Raw genomic sequence first — 26271 nt, 5'->3', positions numbered from 1 at the left:
GTAAACTGTTCCACAGACGGGGGCCATTGTAATAAAAAGATGCCTCACCGTAGGTTTGTGTGATTATGTTGCAGACATTACAGCCTGTTTCACTGCTGCAGGATGAACAAAGCAGTTCCAATTCTTAGAAGATCAGAACTTGAATGTTTGCACCCTGAGCTGGTTCACAGCAGTTTGTTGGCACAGAGGTTGAAAAAGCAACGCTTCATTTTCCGCTCAGCCTCCTGAGATCAGAATTTGTCTGATTGTCTCTTGTGTTCATGCAGCAGGGAGGAAAGAGAAGCAGAGGGCGAGATGAAGCTAACAATTATCAGCCTGGGTTAGATCTTCCTGTCCACAGGATGACAATTATTGGAGGCAGAGCTGATCAGCTGCCCTGTGTCATTAGAGAGAGAGAGAGAGCGAGGCCGAGCGAGAACAACGGGAGGACGATAGAAGAAGCTGAATTAAAGCACACCAAGGATACGTCATGAAGGTGGAGATGTTAGCATCTAGCTCTACTCAGCAGAGTTATGTCATTTACTGGACGTGAGAGCTGCCAGTGAACGTGTCGGAGGTGAAACCCCGTCTGACCCCAGAGACCCCTCGGAGACCCCCCGGAGACCCCCGTCCTCGGAGCTCAAACTGTCGACTAAGAGGAGTCAGAGTGAGGTTTGTTTGGGTTTCCCTCATCTGAAAATAGCTCAAACATGTGAGGACCCCCCCGCTCACTGAGTCCCTCCAAACTGCTGCAACAAATCATTACAGAGGGGATTCAAACACTTTGCTGTCACCTGAAACAAACTCTAACGACCTTCACCTTCACATTACTTTTGTGTGTTATTTGTCTTTGTTATTATTTCTGTCCTATTTGTGTCGTTCAATTCTTGCTGACAATGCATTAAAAACAGCCTCTGATTCGTCTATTTTCCGACATGCTGTAGCTGTGACATCTTGCCCGACTCGGCATAACGCCGACTCCGTGATAATGCCGCCATCATCGGGAAATGTGCGGTTTCTGGAACAACAATGGCACATTTGTCAAGATTCTGAAAAACTTTTTTTTTTCAGGCCGCTGTAGTTGCAACTTGTCAACAACAGCGTGACCTCCTGCAGTCTGAAATGCATTCTGGGTAATGTAGTAAACCTGGAGAAGTGAGCAGGCATGATAGAAAGAGGTCGATGTTAAACTAAAAACTCTTTACCACCAGGGAGCTCCTTGCATTAACTGATGAGATGTAAGTGTGTCAGATGATGCACAGAATGGATTTTGCTTTTAAATTAGCTGCCAGTGATTGACAGCTGGCTCCGCCCCCCTACTGTAGCCGTGGAGGATGGAGCTGACGGATGTGACAGCCGTGATCGATGGCTCATAATAAACTGTTTCCTGACAAACACTGAAGCTTTTCTGTTTCCAATAAACAGCCTCAGAGGAGGAGACGCTGCTGATGTGTTCAGGCTTTTAATGTCGCATAGGAAAGCCTGGTGTCATAGTGGAGAGGGGAGGTGGGTGGGGGGCTCCATGTCCTTGTCAAGGACCTAATTACCTTCAGCAGGAGAAGGGGAGGAGGGGAGGAATAACACAGAGACCTCTCATATTCTTATTTCCTGAATCAATTCAGTGTGACAGCTCACTGACTCCCTTTTATCCTTTTCTACTCGAAACACGAGTTCAACACCAAACATGGCGCCGTTTTAGACCTTATTCATAAAAATATATTAACCCTTTACATTGTTGACATTATGTTGTTTATCTTTATGTAAAATACCAACAATAATATGTATAACATTCATTGTTTTCGTAACAGAGAGCTAAGTTGTCATTCTTTTTCATCACCGTTTTCTTCATACGCTGATGACACCACGATGTATTTATATGTGGTTAAAATGTGGTGAAAGCGAAACACTGCAGGCGGAGATCATTGTTTGTCACACAACTGCATAACTTCTGGGATTTAAAACATTTCAGAACACACAAAAAACAACGATGAAGACACTGCTGTAACTGCAGGTGAAACTCTCTGTGTATTAAAAATGTTTCATGTTTCTGCATTTCAACAACTTAGATCAGTTTGTTTTGTGTGTTTAATAAAAGATTAAATTGGGGCGCCAAAAAAGCCTAGTGGTTGTTTTGCGTGCCGCATGTACAGAGGTTAGTCCTGGTTGCAGCAGTCGTGAGTTCAAATCTGACCTCGGCTGTTTGTTGCATGTCGTTTGACTCCCGCTCCCCCAAACGTTTCCTGTCTGTCTGTTCAATGAAGGCAAAACATATCTCTAAGATACTCCAAAAAGATGACATCATGAACCAATGTCTCATTTCTGTTTGCTTTAAACTATAACAGTGTTTGGATCACATATGTACCTGTAGCTGGGAGGCGTTTAAAGACCCTCTGCTGACCTGGCCGCTCTGCAGTTATTCACACAGATGACACACAGGGAGGGTTTAGCCAACAGCAGATGTATTACACCGCTAATGAGAGCCTTTTAGCACAACAATTATCGTCTAATTTTATCTCCGAGCAGAGACCTTCACTGTCAGTTTTTCCCCCTCGGGGTCTGCGCTGAGTCATCCTTTATATCAGCATTGATTAAAGGACGGGATGATTCGACCACATCGATCCTCTGACGGACACAAAGAAGAGGAATCGCTCCGGATATGAGCGGTGATCAATGTGAAAACCTTTCAGGATGTAAATTAACATCCAATAAGCAAACATTAGCTCTTTAAATTTACCAACCCGAGGGATCAATCAGCCATCAGATATTCAGATTCAGGGGGCGTGGCCTAATGCTCCCGCTGCTTTTCTTATAATATCACAAACACTACAATTAAAGGGTACAAAGTAGGGAAACAATATGTTATACATTTAAAAAGTAAAGATGGAGATATTCTGCATTGTGCAGGAGGATCGCAAACACTGACTTGCTCAGCTGGCTATAATATGATGAACAAAATACAGAAACATTGCTGTCGATAAACAGGCGGGTATCACTTTTTCTTTTCATGATGAACGCCGCCCTGTCAGCAGACACGTCCTCACCACTTCTAAACAGGATTTGTAGTTCCAGCATAAGCAGTTTTTCTCCTCTCGGGGAACTGGGTGGTTGGTGTGGGGGCTGATGGGTGGGGGACAGGTGCAGCATGCAGTCAGTCCTCTAAGTATAGACACACACACACACACACACACACACACACACACACACACACACACCAGCAGAAGCCGATCATTCCTGCCGCTCATCTCTCTGCAGGGACAACAATACAGCGGCTCAGATGACGAACGCTGAAAAGCCTCCACGCTGTCACACCGCCAAAAAACTCTCACTCGAGTAGAAATGTGAGTAACGTTTGATCAGAATGAACATTCTCAATAATAGTTAATAAATATTTATCAGAATATCAGCAGGATAAATCCACCTCCCTCATGAACAGTGGACGACAGAGCATCAACCTGAGACTGAAAACATTTATCACAACAAACTGATAACTGTGTTCAGACCCAGCTGATTATCTTCAGGACAGAACTGTCGGTCTCTCAGACATGATTTTATCTCAGGAGCGAGCGTGTCACTTCATCTCCTTTTATCAGAGCAGCTCATCACATCAGGACGCTCGCTAACTCAAACAGACAGACCTGAACTCTGCCTGGATATGAAACATCCTCTGTCACAACATCCACATCCTCCTGTACTCTAGAATATCTGCAGAATATTCCTGCATTGTGTTTGAAGTTCACAGTGTTGAGGTCAGAGCTCTCACAGGATCATTATACTGAATGAACCACAGCACAGAAAAACTGATTAACAGTGAGTGCGCCTCCCGGATCTGACGTTCTGCTGCAGCTCTCTCTCTGTCCGTCAGTCGGGGTAATTGGCTGCAGTGGTTTTCCTCTCCGCTCGCAGCCCTCCAGAGGTAAACACCTGGTTAACCTCTGATTGGACTGGTGCTCCCCATGAAGACAGCTGCAAACAGGAATAAAGCTCTAAAGAAACAATGGTGCAGACCCGGTTCACAACACCCCTCACCCAGTCAGAGTTCAGACATTATTTCAGACACAACCGATGTAAACAACATGCAAACTATATTTTAAATTAGTGGCCACTGAGTAGCTACACACACTAAGATTTGTTTTCTCATAGTCCACTGCACAGCTCCTACATTGCACATTTTGTACATTTTGTGTTTTTTATTTTACATTTTTAAATTATATTTCATATATTGTAATATCTTCTTATTCTGTATTATTTAAGTTGTTTCTAGTTCTGCTTTATTTCCTTGTTAATTGTTTAGCACCAATACACCAAGACAAATTCCTTTATGTGTAAATGTACTTGATTCTGATTTTTCCTGGAAATTATTCACTGAAAACTGATCTATCTTCCTGCAGCATTTAGACCAACCAGGAACCTCCTCTACTGTACATATCAGTACTCCCAAAAGAGCTTCTGAACTGCAGCAGCATGATTGTGTGTTTTGTACCTCTGTATGTGTTGTATGATGTTGTGTGTGTGTGTGTGTGTGTGTGTGTGTGTGTGTGTGTGTGTGTGTGTGTGTGTGTGTGTGTGTGTGTTGTGTTATTGATCTGAGAGTCTCTGAGGGAGAAAACACAGAAACCAGTAAAAGACTCCAGAGTGATGCTGCAGCTCGTGACATGATTAATGACCATTTAGATTGAAAGTGAGACCGTGAACCACTCCCCCCCCCCCCCCCCCTGCCCGCTCTGAGCACATGCATGTACATGAGCACACACACATGAACACACACACACACACACATATTCAGAGTGTGATTGCTGGTATGCAGTGGAGCGTCTTTCACTGCAGCCACTTTATTTCCTGACATCACGCGGCCTCTTCATGATCTCAGTCTCAGGATTGGAGGAGTGAAACGGCACGGCTCGGCTGTTCTGCAGTCAAAGTCAATTTAACGCAAGATCTCACAGAAAATTGTTCAAATAAAACAAATTGCTCTGAATCTAGATGATGTTTTGAATGCACGGAGGCCTGCAGACATTTAACGCAACCAGAATGCTGATTATGTGAAGTGGATGAGGGTCTGTTTGGTTTCAACACATTTGTTCAGTGTTTCACTCTGGTCCACAGTCATGTTTGTTTGTTTGTTTGTTTGTTTGTTTGTTTGTCTGTGTTTCTGTAGGCTCTCTAAAGTGTAATCTCATCTTATAGCACTTTGTGAAATGTTAGGCGTGGATGTGCAGGAGGCAACATGACAGGGTGTTTTGTTTACCTTAAAGAAAAGGCTGACATGTTTTTATCAATTTTTATTTGCATTTTCATTCCAGACTCTGGCTTTTATTGTTTTATTAATTTGCTTTAGCGATGTGAGAACATTTTACCTTCTAACCACTCTGATCATGCACATGTAACACTTTTTCATATTTTCATATTTTTTGTCTGTCATTTTGTTATATCAGTGTGTCAAGTTAAACTAATTTAATTTCCAGAAGTATTTAAGTTAGTTTACATTTCTAAGAGTAAACAGTAAATACTGTGTGTTTTATGTACCTTTTAAGATTAAGACACTGGCCCTTTAAGGGAGGCTCAGTGAAGAAGACACAGAGGTGTGTGTAGGCTGAAAAACAAAGCTTGTGTAAAGCTGTGGACATTTCTTTAATAAAAGTTGCTAAAAGTGAAAATGGACGAGTTCTGACCGGTTCATTTCCTGTGGCAGGAGCATAGCTGTCTTAGACTCAACTTTTTTTGGCACTGATACTGATGAGATAAATAAATATGAGCGATTTGAGACTGAAACGTGTCAAAGCCGCAGTTTGTCTGCTCATTTGTCTTATTAGACGATCTCATAAAGATTTCATTTGTTTCGGTTGTTTCATCAGGATGCACACACAGCGTTCTCTGTTTGACAAACCTCCTGAAGCCCGCTCGCACACACCCACACACATTTTTTTTAGGGAAATGCTGCCCAGGCGTGTTGGTCCTTTTTAGGACTGTTATCTGGCAGACTTTACATAAATGAGCCACTGGGAGGCGGCCAATAAAAAGCTTGTGTGTGTTTCCAACAGAGGCCTGATGAGTGATGTTTGCATATTTAATCAGTAATGTCCATAAAGTCACAGGATGGTTATAAAAGGAATTTGCAGAACAAACAGACAGCAGGAAGTCAGACAAACCTATGTGTTAATCATTGAAGTGTTCGGTACATCGTTGTGGCTTTCCCGTGCAACACTGATCAGATAATTCAGTCAATGATTAAATGATTCATTGATCTGCCACCAGTCACACTGCTGCATCGACAGCACTATGACAAATGAAGGTACAACAGAGGCTTAGATTGGATCACATGTTCCATTTTGGAATTTTTGTAGTTGATGAAAAAGAGGATTTGTAACCATGCAGACTCGATCAGTGTACGAGTGTTTCATGGCTCCATTACTCAGGATTAAATGTTGAAGTGACTTTGAGCGAGATGATGATGAACACAGATCTGCTCCCAAGTATGTATGTCGAGGGAAAAGTGTGGAACTGAATCTTGTGTTCCTGCTTCATTTCAAAAGTCAGTGAAATGATTTTGTAACGTGAAGCTGAGTCTCTCACTTTCAACCAAAAAAACAAAAAATTGAGTCTGAAGTGGCAGCCTGTTTCACTGCTGCAGCCTCAAATCTACTGAAGCAAATCCAAAACTCTTTGTACAAATGAGTCTTTAAAAAAGTCCCATGTTTAAAGATACCAGAATAACCCTTTAAGAAGACAATAATCTGTGGTGTGCCGTTTCTGTCCTCCTGTGAGAAACCCCCCCTCTGCTGGGAGCTGGCTGCACAAACAAAGCGTGGAAACGTCCCATTAGACACAGCCGGGTTAAATAAAGGTCTCCAAAAAACATATATGCACGCTGATCCTCCCCTTCCTGCTCTGTACAGTATGAATCAGATGTTTCTGTGATCTTGTTCAGCACACACCAGAGACAAACGCGTGTCTTACTCCAGCAAATCTTCTGTGTCAACGCCGAGAAATCCTCTCAGGTTTCTGAACCCTCATCAAAGCAGAGAGAGAGAGAGAGAGAGAAGCTTGTGTGCACGGGGAGCAGCTTTGGAAGCGACTCACTCTTTCCTCTTCTTCTTCTTCTTCTTCTCTTTGAGGTTTCACAGAGGAGAGACTCAAACTCTCGAGGTAAATCTGGAGGCCCACTCGAGCCGAGCAGGAGGACACACATCTGGAAGTAATTAGTGCCAAACTGAAGCCTCCTAACATGACTAATACTGTGTCTAATATCCGGCCAATAAGCATCTCTTTTTTGTAGGATTTGTGCTTAGACAATGTTGATTAGCGTCTGATGGTCCACTGAGAAATGTCCACAAGGCAGAAAATACGCAGCTCTCCATCTTCAGCAGTTATTTAGTTTTCAAACAAGTGGAAAATATCCCTCAGCTGGATGATGCTCGATGTGATTCCAACATAAACAAACTCTGACTTTCCCCTTTAAAAACAAGAAGGGGCCTGAAGGTGGACAGCGCTGTTACAAGGTGGAACATTTTCACACAGCCCCAGACTACAATCCTTCACTTGGTCACACAGAATTTGCCACCAGGTCGGAGAGAAAGCTCCGAACAGCATGCTTTATTTCATGTTGACAGAAATGCTGAATGAGAGAACGATAAATAACAAAACACACCACAAGCTGTGTTTTTGCATGTTTGCACATTCATGTCAAAGACAATAAGTCCAGAGTGTGTTTTCTATTGTAGTTAAGACAGTAAATGAAATCATGACTTGAGTTGTAACAGGATGACTTTCTCCTCCACCACTGTTGATGACGAAGCTGATATCAGAAGTCCCGCCTCTTTTCCATTTCGATTGGAGAATGACATTGACGAGCAACAGTTGCAACAGTTTAACTATTTGCCACATGCTGCATTCATGTGATGTTGGAAACGTAGGAAAAATAAGTATCCAAGTTGGAAAAGGTCAGAACAACAACTCTGCAACTCGGGGAAGAATTAGATCCCCGGCTTGCTGACTTGACGTCATATTCACGTCAACATGGCAGGCAAAAGTGTACAAAATCCAAACACTTCCTGGATTACAAAAAAACAATCATCGTGATCTGACCTCCTTTTAGAGAAAACATGTCGTCTGTATTTGAAGGCAGAACAAATTTAGTGAAAACCACAGCTGACTAAGAAAAGCTATGAGAAGGCATGGATCTCTTATTGCCTCTTCAATAATGGTAAACAAGACAACCCCTATCTGCCCCCATCTCATTAAAGCCCCGCCCCTCCTGACAGAGGGATTGCTGGTTACCTGACAACACACTAACAAACTGTAGGCGAGCAGGTGTCTGGGACTTGTGCTGGTGGGTGGCAGGCGACGGTTGGCACAAACACGGCTTTCATTGGTCAGTAAGGCTATTTTTATCAGCGCGCCCAACCCGTGAAGAAAATCTGTCTTGAAAAAAAGTTCCAGTGTGGTGACGACGGAGCCTGTTGTTGAAGCTGAAGGGTTTCAGTGCGTTTCAGAGAGCAGGACAGCCTGTTATAGAGTCTGAGGGCGATAATGTGTGAGGATCGACACTCTGACAGCTGGAGAATAAAGAACATCTGAAATAAAAATATACTCCGGCCTTATGATGGCTCACACTGACTGTAGTGTTACAGCAGGGTATGCCGAAGAGAGGAAACCTCCACCGCCTGAAACTTACAGAATCACGCGGCTTGTTTATACCAGTAAATTCTGCACCAGCTGTTCATCTCAACAACCTGTGCTTGAAGGGCAAGACCAAAGAGGGGGGAACAGTTCGCTATAAGTGATGGAGGAATAGTTTAAATGGCTAAAAATGGTAGGGTAGGGTAAGTCTCTTACCAACAAGGGTTACACTTCAGATTGTTACAGCCTTGACCATATTGTTGTTTAATTTAGCATTTTGTGCCAGTTCGATGTTTGTGAGAGTGCTCTGTGTGAGTTAAGTTGTGAGTTGTGATTTTGGCATCCCTCAGGGCTCTATTGTCGGTCCTCTCGTCTTATTTTTCTTTTTCTTTGTTAATCATTTTTAAACCAGTCTCCGCCCCATTCCTTCACCTCACACTTCCTGTAATGTTAGCATCTCTTTCTTTATGACCAAGTTGTTCTGTTTTGTTGTTTGTCTGCATCTGTGATTACAGTGATAATCAGCAGAACAGCTGGTTAAAAGTAAGTGATTAATGGTTGAAGCAGTGAGGAAAAAGAAGGGTAAGTGGTTTCAATAATTCATAAAAGTTTGGCTAATGGATAAAAGGTTGAACTATACGCTTGAAAAAGTTGAAAAAGGAAGTACAAGAAGTCAGAATGTTTAGTATTTGACCAAACCTTCATTTGCTCCGATTCACTATTTCTCAACACATAAAATTAGATAGAGCTGCTACTCCTTCACATCGAAAGGAGCCAGCTGAAATGGTTTTGGCATCTGATTAGGATGCCTCCTTTACCCCTCCATTTGTAGGTTTTCTGGGCATGCCCAACTGGAAGGAGACCCGAAGACAGACCCAGAGTTCGCTGGAGGGATAATATGTATCCCGTCTGGCCTGGGAACGCCTCTGAATCCCCCCAGGAGGAGCTGGGTTGACTTACTGGGCTTGCTGCCACCGCGACTCGACCTCAGATAAGCAGAAGAAAATGGGTGGATGGTTTTCCCAAGATCTCAACGTATTCATCTTGTTAATAACATTGCTTACTTTCCCGACATCTCGTGAATATGACCGAAATCAACTCCCTATAGTTTAGAATAGTCCTCTATTGTTGACCGACATTACTGACACAAAACTGTCACTGCTGCTTCTCGAGTCGGCACCTAGCTAAACTTAGCTGGTTATCAGTGTGTGATGCACTCGAGCTGAAACTGTTTTACTAGAAAGTGCTGTAAGTCCGAGTGAATCCCTCTGGAAATATAAACGTGTGTTTTCTGCTGCTGGAGAACATTATGTAATTACAAACGGGCGCTCACTGAGGTGGTCCCCTTTTCAAATTGCCAGGTGGAGGTTTGAGGTAAATATGGGCTAGAGGGTGAGCACATGGGAAATAGTGAAGTGATTGTATGGCTGGATTTAACTGGATTTAAAGATATATTTGACCCGTATTAAGACGCCTTTTAATTTATGTAAATTAGAGTTTTATTCCAGAAATCATTTACCTATGTTTTGTTTATTCAGAGTGACAGGTATAATCTAAAATTAGCCTCTCATGAAGGAAGCTGTTTGATGTCAAATGTAAATGTATGTTACAGATCGGGTCATCACAAACACCGTACTGCAGCTCTTTGATGTGTTAATTTATGTTCATGAAACAAAGCATCACAGATGTTTTGTGCTGTAGATGAAAAGATATTCACACCAATCCAGAGCTCTCAGGGTTTAAATACATGACAGCAGGAACCTGCAGCGCGACGGAAACATGTACGCTAGGAAGAACCAAAAAACTGCAGTTCCTCCAGTGTCCACTAGAGTCTGTCTCCTGCAGTGAGTCAGTCCCCATAGAGCTCTATGTTAAAATGTCTAACTTTACAGCTGCAGTTCCTCCAGTGTCCACTAGAGTCTGTCTCCTGCAGTGAGTCAGTCCCCATAGAGCTCTATGTTAAAATGTCCATCTTTACAGAAGAAATAAACATGTTTACATCCTGGTACAAAAACAGTTTGTGTCTCTAGATCTCATTTCTCTCTTCAACTGTACGGGCTGAATGTTTATAAAACTCATCGGTTTACATGATATTAAGGCTTAAAGTGATTACATTATCTCTTCCAGCTTCTTCCCATCAGTAGACCGTCACAGTTTACACACTGAAGACCTCTCTGTGTATGTGCATTTACCTCCTCACAGGTGTATAAAACAGGTACTGTCCCGTCCAGGCTGACAGGTGCTCTGTGTACATTGGACTGCAGCCGCAAGAGTGCTGCCAACTGCAACTAGGGCGCACATTTGGCAGGCGGTCAGCAGCTCTGCAGCCGAGCTCAGACCTCAATGGAAAAAAAACATAATGAGCATAAATAAGCTCCATGTACGCAGGCACAGAGGGCAAACATGGCCGCCGTGTCATTTCCTTAAACAAGCAGGCGAGTGGCTGTTTTTTCCAAAGTGTCCTTTCCTGAGAAAACACGACACACCCTGCAGTTTATTTCCCCTCAATTAGCTGAGTTTAAACGAGGGGTGATTAGGTGAGACTAAAAATGAACTCAAGACTGAACTCAGGACCTCTGAGGACACGGAGGTCATGACCTCGTGTTTGAATGTTTTGTTTATTATACAGGATTAATGTTCCCTGATCGAAACACTTTTCATGATTATAAAATGAGATAACCCGTTATTGAGCTCACGGCGGGGACCTTTTCAGCACATGTTAGTCAGACGCTGTTGGTGAGGAGGGTTGTGTTTTACTGAACGAGATGACGAGCTCGCTTTGTTGGAGCTAAAGCTAATGCTAATGCTCAAGAAACAACACAAGCTGTTCACATGCTAACAACTGTGGTCTGTGCAAGATTTGTTCAACATATCGAGTCTACAAACCCCCCAATGATGAGAAAAGTCCATCCTCTCTGTCTTCTACCTGCTCCACTTTTCAGAAAATGTGTGCTCAAACAGGTCGTTTGGAGATTTTCCCTTCATGACATCACAAAGGGCAGTAGCCCCTCCCCCAGGTGGGTGACACTCCCACAGCTAGGTGTTTGTTCTGCCCTCTGAGTCTGCCTTCTCACCGTAAACAATAGGACATGGAACGAGAAAGACCGATTACACCCAAGCCCTTCCAGAGAGGGGGCGTGGTCAGACACAGCTCATTTACATATTTAAAGGTACAGACACAGAAACAGCCTGTTCTGAGCAGGGCTGAAATAGAGGGGTTTATAGACATGATCAAATACAGGATCAGAGTGGATTTAGAACAAGAAACTTCACACACATGTTTTGAGGAGCTCTGAGACTTATTTACACTGAAGAGGAGGAGGAGGATATGTGACCTTTAAGGTATTTTGTAATTGTATTAGATAAGGTGTACAGTACAAAGTTCTTTATGCCTCTGCAGATTGTTGTAGTGTTTCTTTAAATTCCAAAATCTTTAAGAAAAGTTGTAAATTTCCCTCAAAGAGAACACAGAGGATGTAACCCTAACCCAACAGATGTTTCAGCAGCAGCTTCTAAGCGTCCCTCGTCTGAGTCAGATGGTTCAGTCAGTGTGTCACAGACCACACACATACACAAACACACACAAACACACACACACACACACATTAATAAGAGACTCCAGTGTGAATATATGCAAATACAGCTTCTCTTTGAAGTATAAAATATCCGTCTTTGATGCTTTCTTGCACACATTTGGCTTTATTACATTTCCTCTCCTCCCTGTCCTCTCTGTCTCTGTCATGAGGACATTTTAAATAAAGCTTTGGAACATTTGTTAAGGTAAATTCAGGTGGTTTTTTTACGTCATTATGTAGCATAATGGCATTAGTAGCGACATCATTTTTGACAGGGTCCCTAAAATGTTGATTTGTGCCATCAAACACAAACCAACACATCTCTTCTCTTCTGTTCTGTAACCTGCAGACGTTTCTCTCTGTAAACTCGTCTCCTTCATTTCTTCCTCTCTGAGCGTTAACCTGAATCTGAGAGCGCCTCAGGACTCTCTGCTCCGTCTGTATCTCTGATCGCTCTGTGCACGACCACGTTTGGCATTTAGCTCGAGCCTGCGAGTTGTTGTGGGAAAACCTGACCATCTGTCGTCCTCCCTGGCGAGGGTCAAGCGTGGCCCGGGGTGTCCGTGGACCAGGAGGCAGCACACCAGAGGGTCCTCCAGGCGCAGCTCAACCGCCGTGATCCCTGCGTTGCCATTTCACGAGCCCACCTGAGCTCTGAGAGGGACGGAGAGGATCGATGCTTAAAACAGGAGGATTCTGTAATCACACTCTCTCTGTCTTGTTTTCTCACTTTAACGGCGTTGATTTCTTGCTTGTCTTTTCATTAAAGCGCTTCATCAAACGAGCTGATTTAATTAGACTCCAGCTGCCTCCACCTGAACTCTCGTTTTCTGTCTCAAATTACTCCTGATTGATTCCAGCTCTGATGGATTAAACATGAGGTTATTTTTAACCTCAGAGTCGGAGAGCAGAGTGTATGTTCCCTTCAGGCAGATATAATGAGGGAGTTCATAATTAAATTTCTTCTTTAGGATCTGATAATCTGAGGTGGAGATGATATCAGAGGGTGTTGCTCAAAGTCAAGGATGCGTCCTAGGTTGGACGACATTCAAAGGGTGCAGGCGGAGCTCCAGCAGAGGTCGACCTCTCGTCCACCTGAGTGGTTGAAGCAGCCAGGAATGTTTCAGTGCATGTTCACATCGCCCCACTGAAAATCCAAAATTATTTTTTTTTTCCTGTTCTCTTCTTCTTTTCCTCCTTTTTATGATGGACCACATTAACACCGAACATTTTATTTTATTATTTCTATATATATAAATATATGTAAAATGTTCTTATTTCCATTAATGTTGACACATATATACATATTATTATTATTATTTTTTTTTATTTTCCTCTCAATTATCTTCAATTTTGTTTCTGTTTATTTTTCTCACTCACTTTAATGCATCACACTGCCACACACACATTCACACTTTTCTTATACACTACCTCAACTTACTACTTGCCTTTTATTATATATGCACTTTAACTGTATTTATCTTTGATAATGTTTTTTGCGTATTTTGATTTTGTTTTGTTTATTTCTGTTTTGCCTGTTTTTGTGTAATTGTCGTTGCTTTAATTGTCATGTCTATGTGCACATTTTTGTTTTGTACTTTTTCACCTTATCACAATAAAAAAAAAAGTTTTAAAATGAACAGAGATATTTCAGACGGCCATTGACGAGAGAGGGCGTAAACAATGTGGTCCGAACGCTGCACAGATGTTTGACATGAAGGGAAGAGCGATATATGTCCGGAGAGTTTCCTCTGAATGCTCCAGGTCAGAACGATCCTCTTAATGCAGCATCTTAAGTAGAATGGAGTCCCCTCCATTAGCACATTAGCATGTAGCTAATATTACATTGCTGCTGCTTTAATAAAGGATGGTGCACAACATTTTACCTGCTGAACATCATGCAGACACGTGTTAGCATTTAGCATCTTTTCTACGCTGAGAGTGATTTTTTTATTTCTTTTTAATCTCCCAGCGTCGTCGTGTCTCCTCGTAGACCGCGCTGATTTATTTTACTGTAAATATTGATCTAAAAGAGGCTGAATAAATTCTCCTCTTGACGTGCGCTCAGAGAGAGCGACATATTTCACTGATCTGTCAGCGGGGCGAGGAAAGTCCCTTCCATGACTTTGATAAATCATGTCGTTCGACCTTCAGAGGCCGCACGGTGGAGCGTCCTTCACGGGAAACACGCACCGCACACACGGTCCGACGTGTCAAGAATCGGGACATACGATCCATCAGGGCGGACGGTCATTCTCCGAGGTATCATGTGCTGTCACAGATGAGATTAGTGGAGGAGCTTTATTGAGCCTCAGAGGGGACGATGTTAACTGTACTGATCGATAAGGTGAAGCTGCAGACTGAACTCCAATCCTCAGGAGGGGCATTAACCTGCGTGGCTTTGGCTAATGCATCTCTGAATGAAGTGGCCCTGTCACTCCTCCGCTGTCAGCCCTCGATGTTAAAGTCTTTAAACTCACATGAATACGAGCTGAGGAGGAGGAGGTTACCTTAACGTCCTCTGTGCTTGTTTGTGTTCCCTGAACTCGGAGGTGATTTCTGATTAGCCTCCAGCTTAAAGTCCAAAACTAAAAAATGGGTTAAGCTAAAGTAAAGAGTCTGATTGGACAATGTGAGGAAGTCAAAGTGTCCGATATTTGAGTTAAAGTCTTTCTATGTGATTTTTCACTCTTAAATGTACAAATCAAGTATATCCTCTGAAAATAACTCTGTGAGTCATGACTGTCTACAATGGGTGTAACACCCGAGTCCCACTGTCTGTGATGTTTTCAGAGTTTTCAGAGTCCTATCTTCACTTTGTTTACATCGCCCGGACGGCCGGCTGACTCCTCCCCTCGTGTATAAAAGTTGTTTAATTGAGGGACTAGAGAAAAGAAGAATAACATACTGTACTCACTGCTTAACTGTGTTTCTAGATCACGCTCATTTCAGGTAAATTTACATGCAGTGTGAAGATACGAGCAGAATAAAGATCGCTAGCATTAGCATGCTAACACAACAATGCAGCGCAAGTTGTTTTGGTTTCATGCTGGTGCTCAAGGGCGACATCTGCTGGATCAAAAAAATCACATTTAAAGCCTTTAAATTGTTTGTGTTTAAATTAAGAAGTAGATGTTAAATGATTTAACACATCATGTTGCATTTCTCTGAGGTCATGTTAAAGTCTGCAGAGGTTTGTGTTCAGACACTAAATATAATTCTGCATGTGGGCTCTGCAGCTCTCTGCTCTTCTTCTGGCTTTTTTATGTTTGGATCTTCGCCCGGCTTTGTGAAACATGTCCAACTGTTCGCCATCCAAACACGCTGCAGCGTGCCAGAGGCGAGCCCGGACGAGCCCAGAAAAACAAACCGTCACATGAAAAACATGAAACTTGTTGTTTCATGTTTTTTTCTTCTCCTGCTGATGAGTTTGGGGGGAAGAAACCCGTACTTCCTGCTCTCTCTTCTTCTCTGGTGCTTTTATTTGCGGCTGATCCGTTTGCAGAGAGAGGGACATCAAAGCAGAGCAGCATCCTTCAGAGTGGCGCTCACTCTAATCCGCCTCTTTACACCGCTCATAGAGCTCTATGGGAAACCTCCTGCAGGACACCAAGCTGCTGTCCCAGAGCGAGCCTCCCGCTGTACCTCCTCCTCCTCTGCACTCACACACAGTCCTGATAGCAGCACGAGTACGGTGTCATGTTAATATCATGAAACACAACTTCACATGTTATCAGAAGAAGAATTAAAGCATTAAAGGCCTTTATAGTATCTTATCTTATAATTAGGATCATTTCCATATATTACCATAACTCTGATACGGAGGTCGACTTCATGAGATCACACCTTCAAGGCTCAAGATAAAGTCGTGTTAAAGAACATCAAACATGGACATCCTGCAAACCAACAGTACCATCTTTACATTAAGTATATGCACACTAAAGGTTAAAGGTCACATATCCTCCTCTTCTTCAGTTTAAATAAGTCTCAGAGCTCCTCTTCAACATGTGTGTGAAGTCTCTTGTTCTAAATCCACTCTGATCCTGTATTTGATCATGTCTATAAACCCCTCTATTTCAGCCCTGCTCAGAACAGGCTGTTTCTGTGTCTGTACCTTTAAATATGTAAATGAGCTGTGTCTGACCACGCCCCCTCTCTGGAAGGGCTTGGGTGTACTCTGTGCTTTCTCTCTCCATGTCGTATTGTTTACGGTGAGAAGGCAGACTCAGAGGGCAGAACAAACACCTAGCTGGGGGAGTGTCACCCACCTGGGGGAGGGGCTACTGCCCTTTGTGATGTCATGAAGGGAAAATCTCCAAACGGCCTGTTTGAGCACACATTTTCTGAAAAGTGGAGCAGGCAGAAGACAGAGAGGATGGACTTTTCTCATCTTTGGGGGGTTTGTAGACAGACCAGAGACACATGTTAGAGTTAGAGGAACATGGAGAAGAGGATTTTAAAGAATATTTGACCTTTAAGGTAAATCTTAATCAATATGTAACCCTGTGTTGAAGGCATGAAGCAGCAAAAAAAAACAAATTAAGCTCCGCAGCAGACTGTTGTTCAGTTTGTCCGAGGCACAGAAACGAACGTTGAAGCTCATCGTGTTCAGAAAAGAACAACACAAAGAGACTTGACGAGCAGACGGAGTCAGAAAGAGACAGAGAGGCTGCAGTGTCAGCTCTCCGTCACTGCTCGTTGCAGGTTCAGATGAAGGAATCTGGAGAAACAGATCTCGTCCCCGAGGGCCGATCTGTCCCTTTCACCTCCCGTCAAGAGTTTCTCCAAAGTGAACAAAAGTTTCCAGCTCAGCGAGGATGCAAACGAAAACCAGAGGAAATTTGGCAAGAAGGTGTGTGTGTGTGTGTGTGTCTGTGTGGTTTGGATACTTCAGCTCAGAATACCAGAGTGACCTTTTACTAAAGGATCTGATGAGCTGAGATTTCAGATCAGTCCTGCCTGCGAGGAAAATCGCGTCCTTGAGCACAAAAAAAAATATTAAAAGGTCAAAAAGTTTGTACCCAAGAAATTAAACTTATTTTAGTGATCTGTTACATTTTTAAATTAGATTGTGTGTTAGACTTAAAGCATAGAGCGAAGGGAGAATCACTCCCATGATTCCCCGCCAGCCCTGATAACGTCTTTAGTTATTGTTTTGATTGAGAGCCCCCTAGTGGTGGAATCTACATACTGTGCCTTTAACAAACATAAACATATAAAACATATGTTTAGTCCATTTCTAATTAATTCAGATAATTGAAGTCCTACATATTGAACCTTTAATGTTGAATTCTTTGCTCCTGCTCTTTGTGAAACCTCGTCTGTTGATGAACAGGTAGATTTGACTTTTTAAAGCAGTCTGATAAAAAAAGTCTGAAAGCAGTTCTTAAATGTGACACAAACCGAGAGGTAACGTTTCGATAAACAAAGCCTGACAGTTTGCTGAGAGAGCCGTCGAACAAAACGAACGACGTGGGAGGAAACATGAGGGCTGAGGGGTTTTCAGACTGACAGATGAGGCTCCTCTCTGCGTGATGTTTGGAGGGACAAACCAGCCGGCAGAAATCCTCCGAGGCTTTTTTTTTTGGTTTTTCTCTTTGGTGCTTTTCAAACAAAATATCCAGGACAGGCGGACAGCGGCCCACATACCTCTTACCAAAGCTCCGATTTTGAACGTTCATAAGAATGTGTTCATGAAACATTCATTTGTTGTCAGTTATATGTGATTAAAAGGCTGTTAAAGTGGTGAATCAACGCAGACTCAAATGAACAATGAAAGAGGTCTCGATCACATGTCAGCAGATCTTTGATATCAGAATAAGTCAAAGAGAGCGTTTGTGATCTGACGACGCTCGGCGCTTCTTGTTACTCCCAGCAAGACTTTCATCATGTCTTGCTGATATCTCTTTCACTTTCAACTTAACCTCTCAAAGTCTGAGCTCCTTGTCATCCAATCCGGTCCCTCTATGCCACCACAGCCTGGACATGCTCGTTAGGTTAACTGATGACTCTAAATTTCCAGTAGGTGTGAATGTGAGTGTGGCTGGTTGTCTCTCTCTCTACATGTCAGTCCTGTAATCGACCGGCGACCAATCTGGGTTCCCCGTCTCTCGACCAATGACAGCTGGGATCGACTCCAGCCCCCCACGACCCTGAAAGGGAAAAGTAGTTTTAGATGGATGGATATACAGGTCGGGCCAGGTTGTTTGATAGTTCCCGTCATATTTAGAGCCAGAAAATAGTTCCAAATACACCTTTTTATGTTTTGTTTTGATGCTTGTTATTTCATCTCTTCAGTAAGGGTCAGATTAAGGGGCGGTCGAGGAAAGTGAGGGAGGTGTCAGTGACTTCCTGCCTGTTAGCTAACACCTCCAGAGGGATTTCTGACACTGGAGACCTGTTTTGGAAAATCCCCTGATCTTCCCTGATATCATGCAAACGGGCCATGACCTCCTCCTCCAATCACAGCCCAGCGCAGCAACTTTACACCAAGGTCATTTTGGAGGAAGTCGCAATAAAAGGGTTGATATGCATCGATTGCTGCAGCTCTTTAATTACTGACAGTTTGCCATGGTAACACTGTGTCCATCACAAGGAGGCCCCGCCCTAACTCCTCCCCCTCTCTCTGGTCTCTTAAAGGGACCATTATTTACTAAATGGGAATCATGTTGAAGAAGACTTGAGTTCAGAGATTGAGTCCATGAACTCGTTTGGAAAATGTTTACTGAGGGAATAACTCGACTGACAGGCGGTAACTTCTCTCTCAGAGGTCTGCCCCCTGCTGGACATTAGACATAATGCAGATTTAAGGCAATTAACTCAGCGATTAGTTCTGAGAGAGTTCTGGATTAAAGCCTGAGGGAGGCAGAGTGCAAAGAAAGCAACAGAGGAATAACAGAAGTATGTATTTTCTGTTATCTGCAGCGTGCATACGGTCATTCTTCTCTGTGAGACGGTCGATGGTAATCCAGAGGCATGCTGGGAGAACAATTTCCATAAATCACAGAGACACCTTTAAACGGGTGAGGACCATTATCTTGATAAAAAAAACAACCGCAGAGGGTTTCTCTTCAGCCGCAAAGCCTGCAGGGACGGCCATGATGAATCAGGCGGTGTGTGTGTGTGTGTGTGTGTGTGTGTGTGTGTGTGTGTGTGTGTGTGAGTGTGTGACATGTCGTTTGGTTCATTTTGATCCACTCCTGTGTGGATGCAGATGGAGGAGGTTTGCTTTAAATGTCTGTGGTGACGTTAGCTGCCTGCCGGGCTGATTGATTCTCTCTCTACTCGTCGTTTTATTTTCACCTCTGTGGTTTTTTCTCGCTCCCTCCTGCAGGAATCTTCTTCATTCTTCAAACTGAGAATGAAATCACGTCACATTATAAAACAACATTTTACATTTTCAAGGCCCTAATACAAACTGAAAGATGCATGCATTTGTTGAAAACTCACCAGGCTGAAATGCAGTCAGCTCAGGCTTACATGGTGTTTATATCCGTCAGCTGAAGGCTCGGTGGTTCTGTGATCCGCACTAAAGGTCATCTGACCCCCGTGTGGCCTTTAGTGATCTAGCAGGGCATTTATTTCAGTTCATTCTGGAAGGCTTCTCCTTGACCCACTGTGGCTTCAGTAGCATCAACAAGGTCCCCTTAGAGCCACTTTAAGGTACCCTTTGGAGTCTTTTCTAACCCTGAAGCCCCCATTCTTGTCTTCTTTTAAGGCAGTGTTTCTCAAAGACTGGAAGAGGGACACGTCGGAAACATGCAGGCCCGGGGGTCTCCAGAACCAGGACTGCAGAGCACTGTTGTAAGGTATCCTTTAGCATCTGGTTCAAGAGACCTTGAAGTGACTCTTAGGTTCTTACTAGTGTCTGTTGCCCCTTCTGCATTTGTTTTAATCTACCATGTAAATTCACATGCAGTGTGAAGACAGTATTCTTTGTGTTAACCTCTTCATGCTCTCTGTCACCAAACGCTCAGACAGAAATTGAGGAAAGGGGCTTCTGGGTACTCTGCAGCCTCAGCCTGGAATCTGTTGCAGAATGACTTAAAGCTCAAGGAGCTGGTGTCCTTAAATGTTTGTAAATCTAAAATGAAAGACATGGAAGCAGATTCTACAGGATGTCGATGTTTTAGCTCGGCTGTTTGAACGACTGATTCTCAGATATGACTCATAGATGTAAATTGTACTTTGTCTCTCTTTGTATTTCCGTCTGTAACTTTGTGTTTTATCTGCTGCCTGTCTCGACCAGGTCTCCCTTGAAAAAGAGGTTTTTAATCTCAATGGGACCAACCTGCTTAAATAAAGGTTAAATAAAAATAAAATAAAAAGATACGAGCAAACTAAAGAGCGCTAGCATTAGCATGCTAACACAACAATGCAGATCGAGTTGTTTTTGTTTTTCATGCTGGAGCTAAAGGGCGACATCTACTGGATCAACAGGTCACATATTCTTCCTTTAAGCTAATGGAGGTCATAAATATTGGTCTCTGTATGTGTGTGTTTTTGTGAGGACGGTCTGATCCTCTCGCTGTCTGCTGTCTTTGCAGTTTTCATCCACATGTATGTGTCCATGCATCACGCTCTCGTACCATTGGTCCTCTGATTAATAGAAGCCTCCTTTTTGTCTCATTGCTGCTTATCTGTCCTCTGCAGCCTCCCCTCGGCCGATCATTTAACGTTTTTCAAAACCTGACATCCAACTGGACTGAAAGCCACCGACTCATCCTCCTCCGTATTGATCGTTTTCCTTCCTTTGTGTCGGCGCCCTCCGCAGGATTATCCAGCAGATTAACCACAATATTGTCCTGACATCAGTTGGCGTGTGCGTGCTTTGGCTGCATTCACATGACGTGACGTTTGTTCTCCTGGTGCGACTGTCTGACTGCTAATGAGGCGGTGGATCGCCTGTTTCCACAGCGATGGATGTTAGGGTGTGTGTGTGTGTGTGTGTGTGTGTGTGTGTGTGTGTGTGTGTGTGTGTGTGTGTGTGTGTGTGTGTGTGTTAGAGTCAGACAGGATGTGGAGATCACCGCTGTTTGTAAACACTCAGGTATCCGAAACACCTTCATTGTAAAACTGTGACACATTCAGATTGGGGTATAAAAGACGAGTCAATGATGACACATTGAATGTAGATTTGTTCTTCCCGTCCTTCCCTCCATGACAATATTTGATGATTTGATGATTTCACTTTTTTTTGTATGACCACAAATTGAATATGTTGATGTATATATTGATGAAGCACGATATGATTAATAAAATGTCTTTTAGGGACAAATAACTGAAATATTTGTCCTCTTTTTTAGTGTACATGGTCATAAGTTGTCCACTGTCTTCTGATTGGTCAGCTCTCAGGAAGCCTTCAGGGCAGGCAGGACGCTGCAGGGCTGCCAGGGGGGCTCTGCAGACTCATCCTGGGTTTACGCCAACATCCGTTTACCTCCTGATCTGAAACTTTGCAGGTTTACTTTGAGCATTTTTGCAGAAAAGGTCGACTTGAAGTCACCTCTGAGGATCCATTAATCGAGGGTCGACTCAGTTATTTACGATGGTTAGATTTAAGTAGTTCTCTCGAAAATGTCCTCGAGCAAACAAAGTGGAGGCTTGCCCTGAAAAAGAAGCAGTAAGTGGGTCATTTTAGTGGATAAAATGGAGGATGAAACTTCCACCCTTCATGCTGTGGGGTGAATCTTTCTCTCCTCCTGCCTGTGGGTGCAGACAGTAACGCCACAGAGAAACGGCATTAATTGGCGTCGGGAGAGCGAGCGTGTCGGCGGCGCGCTGCAGAGTCCAGAATGTCATCAGGACCTTGAGATTACAACGGAAAATCAATTAGGCTCTGTAATGTGGCGCGGCAGCACAGCCGGGAGCCGCAGGAGCCGAGGGGGCCGAACGCTCTGCGGGCTCTTCTGCTGATTGTCCCTGACGGAGGTCACTGGAGCTCTGCTAACATTTAGCACCAAACCCCCTCCTCACTTTATCACTGATCACACAGGCTGAGCTGACCCCGGGTAGCAGGAAACAGCCGAGAGGGGATCATGGAGAGGATTCAGATATTATCTGTTTCAAATGTAAACCTTTTATTTTCATGTTTTTCTGTCGATCTGTCGTCATGGTGAACAGTTTAAAGGCTTTATATGTGATGTTTTGATCCAGCAGATGTCGCCCTTGAGCACCAGCATGAAACCAAAACAACTCGCGCTGCATTGTTGTGTTAGCATGCTAATGCTAGCGATCTTTATTATGCTCGTATCTTCACACTGCATGTAAATTTACCTGAAATGAGCGTGATCTAGAAACACAGTTAAGCAGTGAGTACAGTATGTTATTCTTCTTTTCTCTAGTCCCTCAATTAAACAACTTTTATACACGAGGGGAGGAGTCAGCCGGCCGTCCGGGCGATGTAAACAAAGTGAAGATAGGACTCTGAAAACATCACAGACAGTGGGACTCGGGTGTTACACCCATTGTAGACAGTCATGACTCACAGAGTTATTTTCAGAGGAGATACTTGATTTCTACATTTAAGTGTGAAAAATCACATAGAAAGACTTTAAGGACAAGAGCAAAGACTTTGGAGGCTAACGCTGAGGAAACACAAAATGAATATTGGTTTTTCACCTCTGATATAAGCAATGCAGGACAATCGAGTACATAAAACATACCTGGCATGGGCAGAAAATATAATCTTTGAAGTTTTTCTTTAAGTCTCAGGAGGATGTTGATATTATTTTCTTTTGGTGTCCATGTTCCTTTGAAGCCACATTCTTAACTCTCGAACATAAAGAACATTGTGTACATGTTTCCCCAGTTTTTTACCGAGTAAGCAAAAGAGACCCTCACCAAGTAAGAGAAGTCAGAAGCCGTTTTCACAGGAGGTCTGGTTGGGCAAACTCCAGGTGAAGTATGAGCAAAAGATTCTGCTGTTTGCGTTCACACAAACATCTCCTCCGGCAGATATCAGGAGCTTTTCAGGAGTTTTCTGAAAGTGTAAAAAGCCCTCCAAGTGTGCCACATATTGAAAGAAAGAATGTGATACTAGTTCTTTAAAATATTCTGTTTTAAATCAGACAAGATGTAAATGTTTTCACTGTGAAGTGTGCAGTTCTTAACAAAATATGATGGAAGATTTAGGATCTAAAAGTAGATTTTCTTCCTGCACAGAAAATGGATTGCAGTGAAAGAGAAAACGTCGACGATATCACTGCATTGATGAAAACATTCCCATAAACATGCAGAGCAGCCGTCTGGTGCTTTAAAGATGTTCTGTTGGTGACATCGGGACAGTCGGGTCAGGTCTTCTTCTTCATGTTGTTTCTCTGCACTGCTGAGTGTTCAGATGTTGCTGCTCTGGATGGAAACAGATAAAGCTTGGTTCAGCAGTCCAAACCGCTCTGTGCACTGATTATCACGGCGCTCAGAGGCCTCAAGCTCAGATTTATCAGCCTCAGCAGGAGACGCCGCCTGCAGCTGTCAGTCCTGAAACAAGAAGAGGAACCGTCTGCTGCAACGTCGACATCTGCTGGCTGCAGAGCTGTAGCACAGGACAACAGGAGACCAGAAACCTGCAGGAAGAAGAACAGAGGAATCATGGGAACACAGAGCTGAATAAAGAGACTTCATATGATGTAAAAACAATAACAAGTTATAGTTCATGTTTGTATTCATGATGTGTAGAAAACTCAAAACTTAAATATTACATATTCATAAATGAATTTGGTTGATTGACTTTCTTAACAAGAGTAAGAAAAGATGATAAAATTAAGAAAACAATAATTGTGTAATAACTTTTGTATGAATACAAACATTTAAAGTCTTTATATGTGATTTTTCACACTTAAATATAGAAATCAAGTATATCCTCTGAAAATAACTCTGTGAGTCATGACTGTCTACAATGGGTGTAACACCCGAGTCCCACTGTCTGTGATGTTTTCAGAGTTTTCAGAGTCCTATCTTCACTTTGTTTACATCGCCAGGACGGCCGGCTGACTCCTCCCCTCGTGTATAAAAGTTGTTTAATTGAGGGACTAGAGAAAAGAAGAATAACATACTGTACTCACTGCTTAACTGTGTTTCTAGATCACGCTCATTTCAGGTAAATTTACATGCAGTGTGAAGATACGAGCAGAATAAAGATCGCTAGCATTAGCATGCTAACACAACAATGCAGCGCGAGTTGTTTTGGTTTCATGCTGGTTCTCAAGGGCGACATCTGCTGGATCAAAAAATCACATATAAAGCCTTTAAAGTATCGACACAAACCAGTTCTGTTAAACTGACTTCACTGTTTGCTGTTAGCACTAAACCTAGTTTCACATCAGTGTGATATTTGTTTTAATTTGCTTTAAAGATAACAGGTTTGTTTTATAGACACGATATAAAATGTTAATGTATCTTTATTTATTTCAAGATAGGATGACAGATGGTTTTATGGATTCATTGTTCTATTGTTGGACTGATATTTCAGACCAATGGATGGAGGGATATAGTGAACTATGATGCTCTTATTGAACAAATGGATGGTTTGATCCATTGAAAATTGACTCTGCACACGTTTCCTTATCCCATGTTTATATTCTTGTTATTTCATTATAACTTGTTCCAGTGGATGGATGTTCTATGATTGGTTGTTTTGGGTAGACGGGTGAATCAATAGCAATTTATTTCATTATAATGATTTTGTTAGTCTTTGATTATTTGTATAATTTTTCTTAGCTCTATAGTGTTTGGAAAATAGATCGATGGATAGTTCTTCAGTTGGATGGATAATGGTTGGTTGGATGGCTGCCGGTCTCTCTGTGCGCTCACAGCTCCATGCCATCGTGTTCAACGATGTGAGACGGAGCGAACATCTCCATCCTTCAGTCTGAAAGTCGCCTGTAGCGTCTCAAAACGATTCTCTCAGCCTGATCCAGATTTGTTTTTCCTCCCAGCACCCCCACCCACCACAGCACCCCCACCCAACCCTCCACTCTGACTCTATTTATAAAGCCTGGTGGAAACACATTGTAATGAACAGGAATCCCAGCTCCCCCTCTCTGTTGTCCTTTTCAACAGCTCTCTGATCCAAGGAAATCAAACACTGTGTGTGAGGGGGAACATATATGAAACGTGTGCTTTCTGTCAGGAAGGGAAAATATAAAGAGCTCAATTTAAATCAACACCAAAGTGGAGCTCACGATTTAACATCTGCATTCTCCAAATCATTGACATTGGACTCAAGGTCATTGAGTAAATCATGGGTTTAAACTACAAACATGAAGATTGAGGAAGTACTTCTTAAAGACACCGAAGACAGGAAGGTAGTCGGAGTAATGGTCGGATATAAATATGAATTCCTATTCCTTAATATTTTCACCACCGCTATTGTGCAAAGATGAAAAAGTAGCTCGATAATCATGTTCACACAGCGACACATTTTCTTTCCAAAGAAACGAAAGGAATACAGAAGTAAAGGTTGAGTCAATTCAAAGTGTAATATTTGTTCTTTTAAATGTTCAGTGTGTCCCCGGGCTGACGGTCCGTTTATTTAGTTCATCTCTCTATATTTAGATCCGGGGGTATTTATAATCTATCTTCCAGATATATTTTCTCAGTCATACAGCATGTGGAGGTGTCAAGTATCTGCTGCCAGTGGTTAAGCTCATCAGTATTCTCTTCATATTTGGGTCACGTACTCCCTTATGTACTCTCGTCATTTGCATAATCACAGAATACCATATCAAACCCCGTTTTTTTTTTTTTTGGTATTTCTTCCCTCCAAAGCTAACAGACACATCCAGCTGGTGTGTTTTTCTGTGTTTTTTGTGTGAGCAGATTGGAAGCTGAGACTGTTATTGTGCAGAGTTTATCATCATGAACACATACAGCGAGCCACTGGAGGGAACTGTGGACGGCTGATAACGGATTGGTCGTGGATTATTCGGGATTGTGAATTCGATTTGATTCTTAGATAACAGAGTCTTTGTCCATTGTGTTTTAAAATAAAGCTTTAACAAAAGAAAGTGAAAGTTGTTTTGAACGTCAGTCCACCATCTTGTTCCAGACTAAAATGCATCAACAGTCTTTAGATGGATTGTCATGAAATTCACACAAACTG

General features: G+C 42.8%; 1 protein-coding gene across 1 annotated transcript in view; it reads left to right on the top strand.

Moving 5' to 3' along the window:
• Window positions 1-22138, top strand: part of ptprb (protein tyrosine phosphatase receptor type b) — a 282274-nt gene extending 260136 nt beyond the window's left edge. Inside the window, exon 41 of the transcript XR_009666040.1 lies at window positions 22127-22138. The gene's annotated coding sequence lies outside the window, so the exon portion shown is untranslated. The remainder of the gene's footprint in view (window positions 1-22126) is intronic.
• The last annotated feature ends 4133 nt before the right edge of the window (window positions 22139-26271 follow it).

Source organism: Labrus mixtus, chromosome 22 (genome assembly GCF_963584025.1).
Source record: "Labrus mixtus chromosome 22, fLabMix1.1, whole genome shotgun sequence".
Lineage (NCBI taxonomy): Eukaryota > Metazoa > Chordata > Actinopteri > Labriformes > Labridae > Labrus > Labrus mixtus.
This window is presented reverse-complemented; position numbering and strand designations above follow the sequence as displayed.